Genomic DNA, 14,805 nt, shown 5'->3' on the forward strand with positions numbered 1-14,805 from the left:
GCTCATCCGGATTTTCGATCAGCTGTGGAGTAGGGCTTCTAAGCACAGGGCTCGTCCACCACGTCCACTTTTCATTTCTTTTCTTTTTTCTCGTTTCTTTTTGGCTTTTATTTTACCTCCGTCTTGTTGAAGAGCTCAGGAGCTTGCAGCGACGGTATTGGCGGCAGGAAGTAGGCCCAGTGCAGGCCTGTGGCAGCGGCGTCAGGGAGAGTTTGGATTCCCAGCAGCTTCTGCATCAACAAGGCAGTCCTAGCGCCGACTCCATGGCTGCTGCGGTGGAGGTGAGTTTGGGTTCCTGGCGGCGCAGAGTTCAGCACAGATTCATGGAGGAGGCAGCAGCAGAATCGAGTTTGGGCCGTTGCGGTACCCAGCATTGGTGGCGTTTGCATTGGCGAAGTCAAGTGACGCTCATAATGGCGAGGGTGTTGGTGGAGGCAAGATGGCGCCAAAGAGTGACGACTTTCATTCCAGCTATGGCAATGCCGTGAAGGTACTGGTGCCTGGCCACGAGGCCCATGGTGGAATAATTAACAAAATAGACTGTAAAGTTGAACACCTTTTCTTTATTTCTTTATTTTTCTGCCTTTATATTCTATGTTTTGGTTTATTTTTCTGTACTTTTAAGATGGCACATAAACTATACAACACTTTTCACTATATTTTGTAACAAAATACATGTGGCAATAAATAAATGAAATGAAATCAGATCAAGCATCAATATTTGATGTAACTGGTTCAGCAAACATATTACATTTACAGCAACAATAACAACAACAAAAACAGAAGTTGCTGGAAAACCTCAGCAGGTCTGGCAGCATCTGTGAAGAAAACATCAGAGTTAATGTTTCAGGACCGGTGACCTTTCCTATATATTATATACTCTATATTACATTTACATATTATCAGAGGAGCTAATGTTCAGTCTTAACATCATTGAACAGCAATGAAAATATTGTCAATGCTTTGCATTATTTCAAGAAATAAACTTAATGAATATCTTTGAACCATGACATCTCAGTTACAAAAGTTATCATAAAACTTGGCATCAGGTTTAGTTTATTTTACAAAGCAGTTTTTTATATTTAACAGTTCACAAACTAACAGTGTGCATCCAGAAATGAATATAACAGTTGAAGGAGAACACTGATGTAAATATTGCCTGTTATCTCTACCTAAAGGTCACTGTTACTTCTGGTAGTTGCACTCATCAAGCCTACAACCATAGAAAAGTGAAAAAAACGGTGATTCCAAAAAACATATTTGGGTATCACAACTGAAATTTTATCCTCAAATCTAACCTGCGCTATACATAATTTGCCAACTCTGGTTGGAGGCATTCCTAGAGGTTCATCCATGTGACAGTCAATGGCATAAATATTATAGCATTTGTTTTATAACGCTTCGTATGGAGCTGAATATCTTTACCTTTGATTGCACAAAAACAGCTACTATGTGAAAAGGTTCAAGAAAATGAGGTTATCTGTGAGCAGGGGAAGAATAAAAACTGATGAAGAAGAGATGAAACCAATGATGGGGAGCAACGCAGATGGGAAACCAGAGGAGGAAGGGACTTTAATTCCACTGTTTTTTTATTTTCTTGTTGGATTTGGGTGTCACTGGCTGTCATTTTTTGCCCATCCCTAGTTGCCCCTTGAGAAGGTGATAGTGAGCTGCCTTCTTGAACTGCTGCAGTCCACATGATGTAGGTAGACCCACAATGCCAATTAAGAATAACTTTCTGAAATTGTGGTGGTAACCTGGAAACACTCAGACTCTCCTCAAACAAAAGTAACACAATAGGTCACTTCTGGTCCATGTGTTGCAGGGAATGAGTGTCAGAATTGCCTGCACTGCACAAATAGGTCTGACATTCTCGTTGATGCCACTTTTAGAAGGCCTCATTTACATTAATTTCTCCTGACTGTTCTGTATGAAGGTGACAGCTCTAATCTAGGAACCTCAGTCAGTTATTTATTTGGATCTACACTTCAAAATTGGCCAGCACAGATCAATTTCCACTGAACCATAAGCTCGAAAATCAACAAGTAAACTCAGCGTTTTGAAACATTTCATATTTGAGTCTAAGCCCGACATTTTGAAACCATTGCATCGGTTCAGATTTGATATATTTCAGTTTTTTTTTAGGATGGTAGGAAGGACAGCAAAGGAAGAGGCCATTCAACCCATAGTGTCTCAGGTGGTGCTAGCAGTCTCTCCTATAATCAATCATCCCCAAACCTTTTTATGTCCTTTTTCATGAAATCCCTATCACATTCCCTTTCCAACTAGTTTCAATTAATATCTCACAGTGCAAGAACCTCTTCATTGTTTACTTTTGATTCCCCAGTGATATTTTCTTGTTCTCTAGTTCATTTATCCATTGTTCACTTTCTAACTATGACAAAGTCCTGCATTTCATTTAATCGTTTACTGGCTACTCCTAACTTGGAGTCATTTCCATTCACCTCTGCTGCTGCTAATGACAGCATAGAAAATACTGGCCCTTACTCCCACCTGGGTCCCTGTTTACCCGCAAACCCCCTACCCCAACCTCTTTGAGCCTGAAAAATGCCCTGCCTAAAAACCCTGTCTGCCACATTCCCTGAACACCATTCTCCCTCTGTACCTCAACTGCAATCACTACTGTCCTTGGTCACACCAACTGTCAAAGCACTGATTTGTGAGCTCCTTGTTCTCCCTCAAGTCTCTCTTAACTCGTGACTGTTCCTGGCAGATAACTGTCCACCCTGTTCATAGTGGCTGGGAGTGACATCATTGAGGCAAAGGCCCATTATCAACACCCTCATATCAAAATCCCCCAGAACAATTTAGTGCCAATTTATTAGTACACATTTTACACACTGACATACAAGATAGCATCACATCATTATTTGAACAATCCAATCTTCATTTCACATTTCTTATTACATTTCAACTCATTTTAGTCCAATGCACAAATTATATTCATGTAGAATTTTCATCACATTCATACAGAAGTCTACCCTGGTGTAAGCAACAAAAGATTATTTACTCAATTGGTTTTGGACTGCAAAGTCTTGCTTTTTGCCTCAGGCATATCAAGACTAGAAATTTATACACGGGTTATATAAATGTCAGAATTAAATCTCTTTTGGATATGAATGGGAAATCAAAACTCAATACATACTCTGAGGTAAATAATTTAATATCTCCTATCTGAGGTCTAGCTCTGAACAGTGTTGTAGATAAAACCTGTGCTCTTGCATTCAAATCTAGTCATCCAGTCTCAGATCTGCATTTTCCCTTAAGGGATATGGCGATATAAATAATCTTCTCCATGTTTCAACCTTTTCTTTAATTTTTTGATGTTTATTATACAATATAATAACAGACTAAAGATTATACATAGATTGAAGGAAAGATAATTCATAAAACATGAAAGCTGAATAGGTATCAGCAATTACAATAACCACTTTAAAGGGATACAGGCAGGTAATACACTGATAGTAGGAACTGCAGATGCTGGAGAATCCGAGACAACAAGGTGCAGGGCTGGATGAACACAGCAGGCCAAGCAGCATCATAGGAGCAGAGAGGCTGACGTTTCGGGCCTAGACCCTTCATCAGAAAAGGGGGAGGGGAAGGGGTTTCTGAAATAAATAGGGAGAGAGTGGGAGGCGGATAGAAGAGGGGTAGAGGAGAGGATAGGTGGAGAGGAAACAAACAGGTTGAAGAGGCGGGGATGGAGCCAGTAAAGTTGAGTGTAGGTAGGGAGTTAGGAAGGTGATAGGTCAGTCCAGGGAGGACGGACAGGTCAAGGGGGCGGGATGAGGTTGGTCGGTAGGAGATGGAGGTGCGGCTTGAGGTGGGAGGAGGGGATAGGTGGGAGGAAGAACAGGTTAGGGAGGCAGGGACGAGCTGGACTGATTTTGGGATGCGGTAGGGGGAGGGGAGATTTTGAAACTTGTGAAATCCACATTGATACCATTGGGCTGCAGGGTTCCCAAGCGGAATATGAGTTGCTGTTCCTGCAACCTTCGGGTGGCATCGTCGTGGCACTGCAGGAGGCCCAGGATGGACATGTCGTCTGAGGAATGGGAGGGGGAGTTGAAATGGTTCGCGACTGGGAGGTGCAGTTGTTTGTTGCGAACCGAGCGTAGGTGTTCTGCAAAGCGGTCCCCGAGTCTCCGCTTGGTTTCCCCGATGTAGAGGAAGCCACACCGGGTACAGCGGATGCAGTATACCACATTGGCAGATGTGCAGGTGAACATCTGCTTGATGTGGAAAGTCTTCTTGGGGCCTGGGATGGGGGTGAGGGAGGAGGTATGGGGGCAGGTGTAGCACTTCCTGCGGTTGCAGGGAAAAGTGTCGGGTGTGGTGGAGCTGGAGGGGAGTGTGGAGCGGACAAGGGAGTCACGGAGAGAGTTGTCCCTCCGGAAAGCAGATAAGGGTGGGGAGGGAAAGATGTCTTTGGTGGTGGGGTTGGATTGCAGATGGCAGAAGTGTCGGAGGATGATGCGTTGGATCCGGAGGTTGGTGGGGTGGTACGTGAGGACGAGGGGGATTCTTTTTTGGTTCTAATTGCGTGGACGGGGTGTGAGGGATGAGGTGCGGGAGATGTGGGAGACGCGGTTGAGGGCGTTTGCGGGAGATGTGGGAGATTGAATGATATAACAGTCAATTGTTGGCACCAAGCTGACAGACACCCATCTTATAAATAACCTTAGTGACAAAGTTACCTCAATAACAAAATGGAAATTTCAATTTATTTTCACTCTATCTCTGTTAAAATAACCAATTGAATGAATATCACTGAACTATAAGCAATGCTTGAAACAACATGTTATTTTCTATTATAGCCTAAAGACTAAAGTTTTCATTTGTTTAAATTCATTCTTTAATATACATTTACTTCAAAATTGTGAAACATTGTTTTAACAAATTGTAACCATGACATTTTTAAATAAATGAAGGAATTACCTCTGCCCTACAGATTGTTTAGGCAATTGCTACAGGGACTATGGAAATACATATTCTGTTCCCTCAAACTTTGATTAGTATGCAATTTACAATCCCATTAATTCTGCTGTTTTCTATCTCTTTCCTCTGCCCCATTTCCCTTTGCAGATTCCAATGTACTGAAGAACTATGGAATACCAAATAAACGGTGCTGGCTCCAAGTAACACCAGCTGTGATAGCCATGATGTAAACCAGGAAAACTGCTGGGGTGTAACAACAGGGAATAATCTGGCTGTTTGAAGCAGTGAAGGAAACTAGAACCTGATATTTGTAGGGAGAGCAACTAGAGTTAAGCAAAGTCCCATGTTAAAGATCAAGGAACAGTATTGCAGCTGAAATGAACAGTGAGCAATATTACCACGAAGTTAATGGCTCAGTGATACTTCATTACACAAACCAATGTCATTTCTATTTGTCATTAAAATCCTCTACAGAAATGCGACAGTAATTTGTCTCTGTTGTACAATATGATTAGAAATCATATCTTCGAAACAATATTTCTGTAAGATTTGGTGCAGAAAACTGTTTAGAATTAAGTCTGCCTAATATCATCATTTAAATCAAAGGGGAATTTTGGAAGGTTTTGTCTTTACAATCGAATCACATGCAATTTCATCTGCCACACACAGACAAGACAACAACATTGAATCAAATAAGTGATTGGATCAGCTTGCATCTAAAGTGAAATGTAAGTGAGCATCACAGAGCAGGCTGTGAACTCAGAAGTTCTTTCTAAATTTACTGCATGCATTATTTAATTAGGGCTCAAAGGAAAGTGATAGAAGGTGTCATTGACAGAACTATTAAGCAGTACTTCCACAGCAATAAACGCTCACGAATGGGCAGATTGGGCAACTCATATTCCGCTTGGGAACCCTGCAGCCCAATGGTATCAATGTGGATTTCACAAGTTTCAAGGGGCACTTGACTCTGGATCTCATTACAGCATTGGTCCAAAAATGGACAACAGTGCTAAATTCTAGAAATGAGCTGAGACTGCCTACCCTTACCATCAAGGCAACACTTGAACAAATGTGGTATTGAGGGCTCCTGGCAAAATTGAAGTAAGCAGGAAACAGGAGATTGAAATTGCTGAAGTCATAGTTAGCTCAAGGAAAGATAGTAATGACTGTTAGCTGGGGAGTGAAGATTGCAATCAATGTCCAGAATTGCAGCCCTGGAAATTTCTATTAAGTCTCCAACTCTAGGACCTTCACTTCTTTTCTAAAACGAGGTGGCCAGAAATGGACATAATTCTGTAATTAGGATGTAATTAGAGCTTTATAAAGATTCAGTATTTCCCTCCTGCTTTTATCCCTCAATGTTCTTATTTCTCATAAGCTTTGCTAACCAATTTTTCATTATGTCCTGCCACCCTCAAAGATCATCTCCTCTAAATCTCCTTATATGGCTTGGTGTCAAATTTTGCTTCATAATGGTGTTGTGACATGCCAATGTAAAGTTACTTTATAAATCCAAGTTGTTATAACCAATGATTTATATAGGTTCCAATATATCAAGTTCAAAATCTTTATATTCAAACCCTCCCAGGTTCACTCTATCCACCCCTTCGAATTAACTCAGCCCTACATCCATTTGACAGATTTTGTTGCTCCATCTCTGACTTGCTGAACATTCTGTTGTTCCTACCACTGGTTACAGGACTTTCAGTCAACTTGCCTCCAAATTTCTGGAAGTCTTTCCCAATTATATCTATCATATCCTAATTATATCATCTTTGCACCTTGGTTAAATGGTTGCTGTTGGAATCCAACTATCCCAGCCACAGAACACTGCTGCAGGAGTTCTTCAGGGTTGTGCCCTGGACCCAACCATCTTAAGCTATTTCATCAATGATTTTTGCTAGCATTTCTAGATTCTGAAACAATCCATATCTGTACGCAGCAAGATCCGAGTCAACAATCAGATTTGGGCTGATAAGAAACAAGTAACATTTCCACTGAACAACTTCCAGCAATGGTGAATTCTGTCAATAGAGAATCTAACCATTGCTCCTTGTTGGCATTACCATCTCTGAATCCCTTAGCATTAATATCCTAGTGGATACCATTAACCAGAAGCTGAACTGAACAAGCCACAAGTCAGTAGTGTGATGGAATATTCCCCATATGTCTGGATAACTGACAGTGCAACAGCTAAGAGCCTTGGCATCATTCAGAAAAAAGCAACCTGCTTGATTTGTATCCCATCTATCACCTTCAACATTCATTCTAACTACATCAGCACTGAACGACGGCAGTGTATACCATCTACAAGATGCTCTGCAACAATTCATCAAGCTTCCTTTAACAAAAACTTCCAAACCTGCAACCCTTACAAAGCCAAAAGAAGCAGATATATTGGAACTAAGTTCCTGCTTGAGCTACCCAGCAGCTCCAAATTTGGCATAGTTTGTTGCTGACAGACTCAGAATTAAAGCTCATGGAACTTCATAACATTACTACACTTTATTACCAAAGAACTCATGAGAAAAGGTCAGGACTGTGTAAGTGCATGTACATTTTTAACCGTACACATGTACATTTTTATTGTATACAGTTCTGGTCACCACACTACTAGAAAGATATGGATGCTTTGGAGAGGGTACAGAAAAGGTTTAGCAGGATGTTGCCTGGTCTGGGGGATTTTAGCTATGAAAAGAGGTTGGATGGATGGGTTTGTTTTCACTGGAATGCAGGAGGTTGAGGGGCGACCTGATAGAAGTTTATAACATTGTGAACGGCATGGATAGAATGGAAAGTGTGAGGCTTTTTCCCAGGATGGAGGAGTCAATTACTAGGGTACAAAGGCTCAAGGTGCAAGGGGGGACATTTAAAAGAGATGTGCGTTTTTCACACAAAGGGTGGTGAATGCCTAGAACGCACTGCTAGAGGACATGGTGGAAGCAGACACAATAGCACCATTTAAGAAGCACCTGAATGAATACATGAATAGGAAGGGAATAGAGGGATATGGATCCTGTAAGTGAAGACAGTTTTAATATGGAAGGGCAAAACGTGTTGGTGCAGGCTTGGAGGATCTAAGGGCCTGTTCCTGTGTTTTATCGTTCTTTGTCATTTGTTCTTTGTTCTTTGTACGGTATGTTTTAATTTTTGCAAGCAACCTTTCTGGAACTGAAAACTAATGTTCACAAGTGAGGAGTTTTATTCATTCAGGTTTTTATTATTATTAATGGAGATCTAATGCATTTAAATTTCCCCTTTCTAATCTCCCTCATTATTACAGCTCTTTTTCCCTATCTTTATTTCATTTTCTGTACATTACTAGGCTTTGAATGAAATACTCATAACCAGCACTTCCTGGTTTAGACTTCTTAATGCTCATTAATGGGTAAGGAGATACAGTTCATAGGTACTTGCCTTATTCGTGTGGATCTTCACTTCCTTATAGAAGATCCTGTGCAGCCATGGCTTTCTAATTTTCTGCACAGGAAGAAAATAATCCTTTGAATATAATTATGTTCATATACATATAAAAATGTAATTTCTCCAGTAGTTATGTAGAATTTATCCTTCATAATTTGTTAATTTCCAAATACTTGGAGGAATAATATATTGTTAGCACTTTAGTTAAAACTTTTGCATTAAATTCTTCTTTTACTCTAGTCAGTAACTAGTTATAACCATATTGGGTAGTAAGAATGCAAAAACCTGCCAATACTTTATGCAGTATATGCCCCGATCGCTAATGCAGACATCTCACCCTCTACCAGTATGTGGCACATGGTAAAGGATTTTTGAGGTAGTTCACTGCTATCAATCTTTATTTGCCTACACTGTGCCTAAGACCTGCCTAATTATTAGGGAAAGAGGATAGACAACTGTTAAGTCCAAACAAAAGATACACTTATCTTAGCTAACAAAGTCATTTAGTGCATGATAGCATGTAAATACAATTTACATTGCATGTCACACATATTACTAAGGAATCTTAGGAGCTGTGCACAATGTACCTGCACACTATGAAGGCTCATGCAGAACCCTTGACTCCACCCAAACACTCTGTGCAACATCATCAAATTAGGTAGAGCTAATGCAACTGCAACATTAACTCTTTTGGAACCATTACCTTTCACAACACATTATACATTCTAAAATACTTTGTTCAATCATGAATGTATACCATAGCTTTTAAATGTATATGCTGTGAGATTGGAGGAGTTTGCAGTCTCTCTCTGGTCCCATTCCTCCACAAGTTGCAACATAAATTTAAATGCCTTATCCATTTACCAATATGGCCAATTATATGCTCTATCAATATTAGGTTTAGAAGAAAAAGATCCATGAACCAGGTTTCTTTAATAATTGAATTATTGTGAAAACAGGGCATAATTAGCAAAGATGTAAAGCTAATAAGTACACAGTTTGAAAAAGTAAAGTACACTATAAATATTTACCCTCCTTTGTAACCCAACACACACACACACACACACACACCCACACACCCCCCCCCCCCCCCCCACACACACACACACAAATACACATGAAAAGATTGATTTTTATTTACAAAATCACTTTGCCCAATAAATGTTCATTCTTGAAGAGTTAGGGATAATGTAGGAAATGTTTAAGATGACTTTCAGTTGGTGTCCGGGTACACATAGATAGGTGTCACTAATCACAGGTAGTTATCACTTGTGTGTTTAATTTCAGTTCGTTCAGGAGATGACAAGAATTCGGAAACTTTTCACAATCTCACACTAGACTCTGCAAAAGGGCTTTCTTGAAAGATAAAGGATGAGCTAGTTAGTTTCTCTTTCAGTCAGTTATACCCAAATTAAACTTTAAACAGAATCCAAAAATGAAGATATAATATGTGATTCCTAATGAACAAGTAGCTTAATAAACAGGGCATCCAAATTGTGTCTTTAAAGAAAAAGTGTCCCAATGACCTTTAAGACACCCCTTTTAAAGAAAATCTAGGTATCTTTCCAGTGAGCCATATACTCAATTCTTTAAATGAAACCTAAAACAAATGCATCTTCATTGCATGTATTGATCTATATGTCACTCTGCTTTGATTACAAGTTTTCCATCTGCATAATTTATCAATGGTTTAAACAAAGCATAGTCAAATTCAAGCTTTTCATATATTGTCCTTTTAAAAACTACCATGTAAATGTATAGAATATGAACTTCAGAACATTGTGCTTTAGTTTGGAGTCAGACTGGTTCTACTTCTAAAATAGGAATTTATAAAACACCATATTGACTGACTGTCTGTAAATTGTGTGCTTTCTGAACAAAATAAAATGTACCTGCAAGTATAAATTCACCCCATAAATTCATGCGTGCGCATGTGTGTGTGTGTGTATGTGGGTGTGTGTGTGTGGTGTGTGTGTGTGTGTGGTGTGTGTGCAAATGTGACAGTGTATAGTGTGGTGGGGTCACCTGTCGTGCGACATGAACCCAAGATCCCAGTTGAGGCCGTCCTCATGGGTACCGAACTTGGCTATCAGCCTCTGCTCGGCGACTCTGCATTGTTGTGTATGCCAAAGTCCGCCTTGGAGGGCATTTACCCGAAGATCCGAGGCCGAATGTCCTTGACCACTGAAGTGTTGTCCCACTGGGAGGAACATTCCTGTCTGGTGATTATTGCGCAGTGTGCATTCATCCATTGTCCTAGCTTCTGCATGGCTTCCTAATATACCATGCCTCGGGGCATCCTTGCCTGCAGCATATGAGATAGACAACATTGGCAGAGCCAAATGAGTATCTACCATGCATGTGGTGGGTGGTGTTCCCATGTGTGATGGTAATGTCCATGTTGAAGATCTGACATGTCTCATGAAGGTTACCATGACAGGGTTGTATAGTATTGTGGTTGATGTTGTCCTGAAGGCTTGGCAATTTGCTACGAACAATGGTCTGTTTAAGATTTGGCGGTTGTTTGATTGAACCATGTGAGGATCAGAAATGGAGAGAATATTTCCTGCTGTGGGAGGGTCCAATGCTGGGTAGCTACTGCTTAAAAAGAAGGTTTTACCATTTAAAACAGGTGAGAAGTTAGTTTTTTTTCTCAGACAGAGTCATAAGTCTTTGGAACTCTTCCTCAAAATGCCACAGAAGCAGAATCTTTGAATATTTTTAAGGCCTATAGATTATTGATAAGCAAACAGGTGATAGGTCATTGGGGGTAAGAGGGAATTCAGAGTAATCAGATTACCCATGATTTTATTGAATAGCAGAGCAGACTTGAAAGGCCAAGTGGGTTACTCATGCTCCTAATTTTTACATTTGTATGTTTAAATGTAAACACTTTTCAATATGTTCTGTAATCTGCAGTTTGTTTAATCTTCTCTAAAATGAATAATGCCTCATATCATTTGACCTCAAGAGCATAGAGTCATTGAAGTCTCTGGCATGAAACAGGCCCTTTAGCCTAACTTGCCTATGCCGCCCAGTTTTCACAATTTAAACTAGTTCCACTTGTCTGCATTTGGTCTATATCCTTCCATATCTTATCCCATGCATGTACCTGTCTAAATGTTTCTTAAATGACAACATTGTACTCGCTTCTGCCACTACCTCTGGCAGCCCATTCGAGACACTCATCACCCTCTCTGTGAAAAATTTGCCCCTCTGGACACTTCTATATCTCTCCCCTCTCACCTTAAACCTATGCCCTCTAGTTTTAGACTTCTCTAACACGGAGAAAAGCTGTTGGCTATCTACCCTATCTATGCTTCTCATGATTTTATAGACCTCCATAAGCTCACCCATCCTATGCTCCAGAGAAAAAAGCCCCAGCCTAGCCAACCTCTCCCCATAACGTAAACCTTCCAGTCCAGTCCCCCAGATAGCATCCTAGTAAATCTTTTCTGCACTGTTTCTAGTTTATCCATTCTATAGTAGGGACTAAATTAGGGATAAATTACAAACATAATTTGGGATAAATAACAAATGTAGGTCTTACTAGTGATAAGCATGTCCCTGAAAAGAATTTTGAAACTTTCAACTTCAATCCCTCTAAACTTGTGTTCTCATCACTGAGCTATACCGTAACAAATAACAACAACAGAATTGATACCTGTTTTTCTATTTCCAATCTCCTTGAAACATTCTTATTTCCTAAGATGTTTTCTATGATCTGACCATTTTATAGTCCAATTTGCTAGCCTCCCCCAGATTTCAAAGTGCTTCTTCTCTATTATTCTCTCATGTAATACTTTGTGAAAGGCCTTCTGTAAGATTATAAAAAATAGGGGCAGAATTAGGCCACTTCACCTTTAAATGAGATCATGGCTGGTCTGATAATACTCAACTCCACTTTCCTGCCTTTTCCCATATACCTTGATTCGCTTATTGGCTAAAATTCTGTCCATCTCAGCCTTGGATATAACTAGCAACCCAGCTTTGACAACCCTCTGCAGTAAAGAATTCCACAGACTGACTATCCTCTGAGAAAAAAATTTCCTCCTCTTCATTGTTTTAAATGGATAACCTTTACTCTGATATCATGACTCCTGGTCCTGGACTTCCCATAATGGGAGGCAACCTCTCTGTATCCTGTCAAGTCCTCTAAGAACATTGTATGCTTCAGTAAGGTCACCTCTCATTCTTCTAAAGTCCAATGAATACGTTTCTAGTCTTCTCAATCTCTCCTCATAAGGAGATCCTCCTCATACCCGGAATCAAGCAGGTAAACCTTCTCTAGACTGCCTCCAATGCCAGTATACCCATTCTTAGATAAGAATCCAATCCATAGAAACATCAAAAAAAGGAAGTAGGGGCAGGATTAGGCCATTCAGCCTTCCAAGCCTGTCCTGTCATTCATTATGATCATGCTCTATCATCGAACTCAGTACCTAGTTCCCGCTTTTCCCCCATACCTTTTGATCCCTTTAGCACTAAGAACTATATCTGACTCCTCTTAAAAATATTCAATGTTTTAGGCTCAACTGCTTTCTGTGGCACATAACTCCACAGCCTCGCCACTCTCAGATGGACCACAGGTGACAACATGGAGGTCATGTGTAATTACTTGTGCTTCTCAGAGATGACTAGGATTCATTTGTAATGATCAATATCATGGCCAACATTGCTTGCAGCCAAGATTTATAATCTACACAGTTGGTCACTGCATGATGCAGATATTTGTAATCAATTTGTTCAGAAATGCTATTACATATCTCTGGAGCAGGTGCGACTTGAACCTGGGTCTCCTGGATCAGAGATAGGGACACTATCACTGTATCACATCGCTGCATGAGGTACACATACCAAATCTTATGGATGCTAGACCAGTAAATATTTTTAAGACAGATGCAGGTAGATTCTTGTTGACCAAAAGATGAAAGATTATGGGGGTTACTTAGGAATGTAGAGTTGAAGTTAACATCAGGTCAGTCATGATCTTATTGAAGGGCTGAATTGCCTACTCTTGTTCCTTGTCCATATGTTTGTAAGTTTTAAGATAATTAGCGAAAGCTCTTGTTCTAAAGAGTCTTTCCTTTACTCTAAGGCTGTGCTCTCAGGTCCTAGTCTCTCCTATTAATGGGAACATCTTTCCAACATCCACCCTGTCCAGGCTGCTCAGTATTCTGTAAACTTCAGTTAGATCCCCCTCATCCTTCTAAATTCCATTGTGTGTAGACCCAGAGTCCTCAAACATTCCTCAGATGTTAAGCCTTTCATTCCTGGGATCATTCACGTGAACCTCCTCTGGACCTGCTCCAGGGCCAGTACATCCTTCCTGAGGAATGGGGCCCAAAATTGTTCACAACACTCTAAATGTGTGACCAGAGCCTTATAAAGCCTCAGACGTACATTCTTGCTTTTATATTCTAGTCCTCTTGAAATAAATGCCAGCATTATATTTGCCTTCTTAACTACTGAGTCAACCTGCAAGTTTACCTTGAAAAGAATTCTGGACTAGAATTCCCAAGTCCCTTTGCACTTCAGATTTCTGAATTTTCTCCCCATTTAGAAAATAGTCTATGCCGCTATTCTTCCTATCAATGTTCATGACTTCACACTTTCCCACGTCGTATTCCATCTGCCACTTCTCTGCCTACTCTCCTAATCTGTCTAAGTCCTTCTGGAACCTCCCTGCCCCTTTAATACTACCTGTCCCGCTACCTAACTTTTTATCATCTGCAAACTTAGCCAGAACACCCTCAATTCCTTCATCTAGATCAATAATCTATAAAATAAAAAGCTCTGGTCCCAACACTGACCCTCGTGGAACAGCACTATCACTGGCTGCCGTCCTGAGAAGGACTGTTTTATCCCCACTCTCTGCTTTCTACCAGACAGCCAATCTTCTATCCATGCTAGTACCTTGCCTCTAACACCATGGGCCCTTATGTTACTCAGCAGCCTCCTGTGTAGCACCTTGTCAAAGGCCTTCTTGAAGTCCAAGTAGATAATATCCATTGGCTCTCCTTGGTCTAAACTGCTCGTTACCTCCTCAAAGAATTCCAACAGATTTTTCAGGCATGACCTCCCCCTGATGAACAATGCTGAATTTTCCCTGTTTCACCATACACTTGTAAGTATTCAAAAATTTCATCCTTCATAATGGACTCCATAATCTTACCAATGACCAAGGTCAGGCTAATTGGCCTTTGCCGTCTTATGCCTCACTCCCTTTTTATATAGGGCGTTACATTAGTGATTTTCCAGTCCTCTGGGACCCTCCTGTATTCCAGTGATTCCTGGAAGATCACCATTAATGCCTTCACTAAACCTTCAGCTATGCCCTTCAGAACTCTGGGGTGTAGTCCATCTGCTCCAGACCTTTCAATTTTTCTAGCACCTTCTCCTTGGTGATGGCCACCATAC

Source organism: Rhincodon typus, chromosome 12, assembly GCF_021869965.1.
Source record: "Rhincodon typus isolate 14 chromosome 12, sRhiTyp1.1, whole genome shotgun sequence".
Classification (NCBI taxonomy): Eukaryota; Metazoa; Chordata; class Chondrichthyes; order Orectolobiformes; family Rhincodontidae; genus Rhincodon; species Rhincodon typus.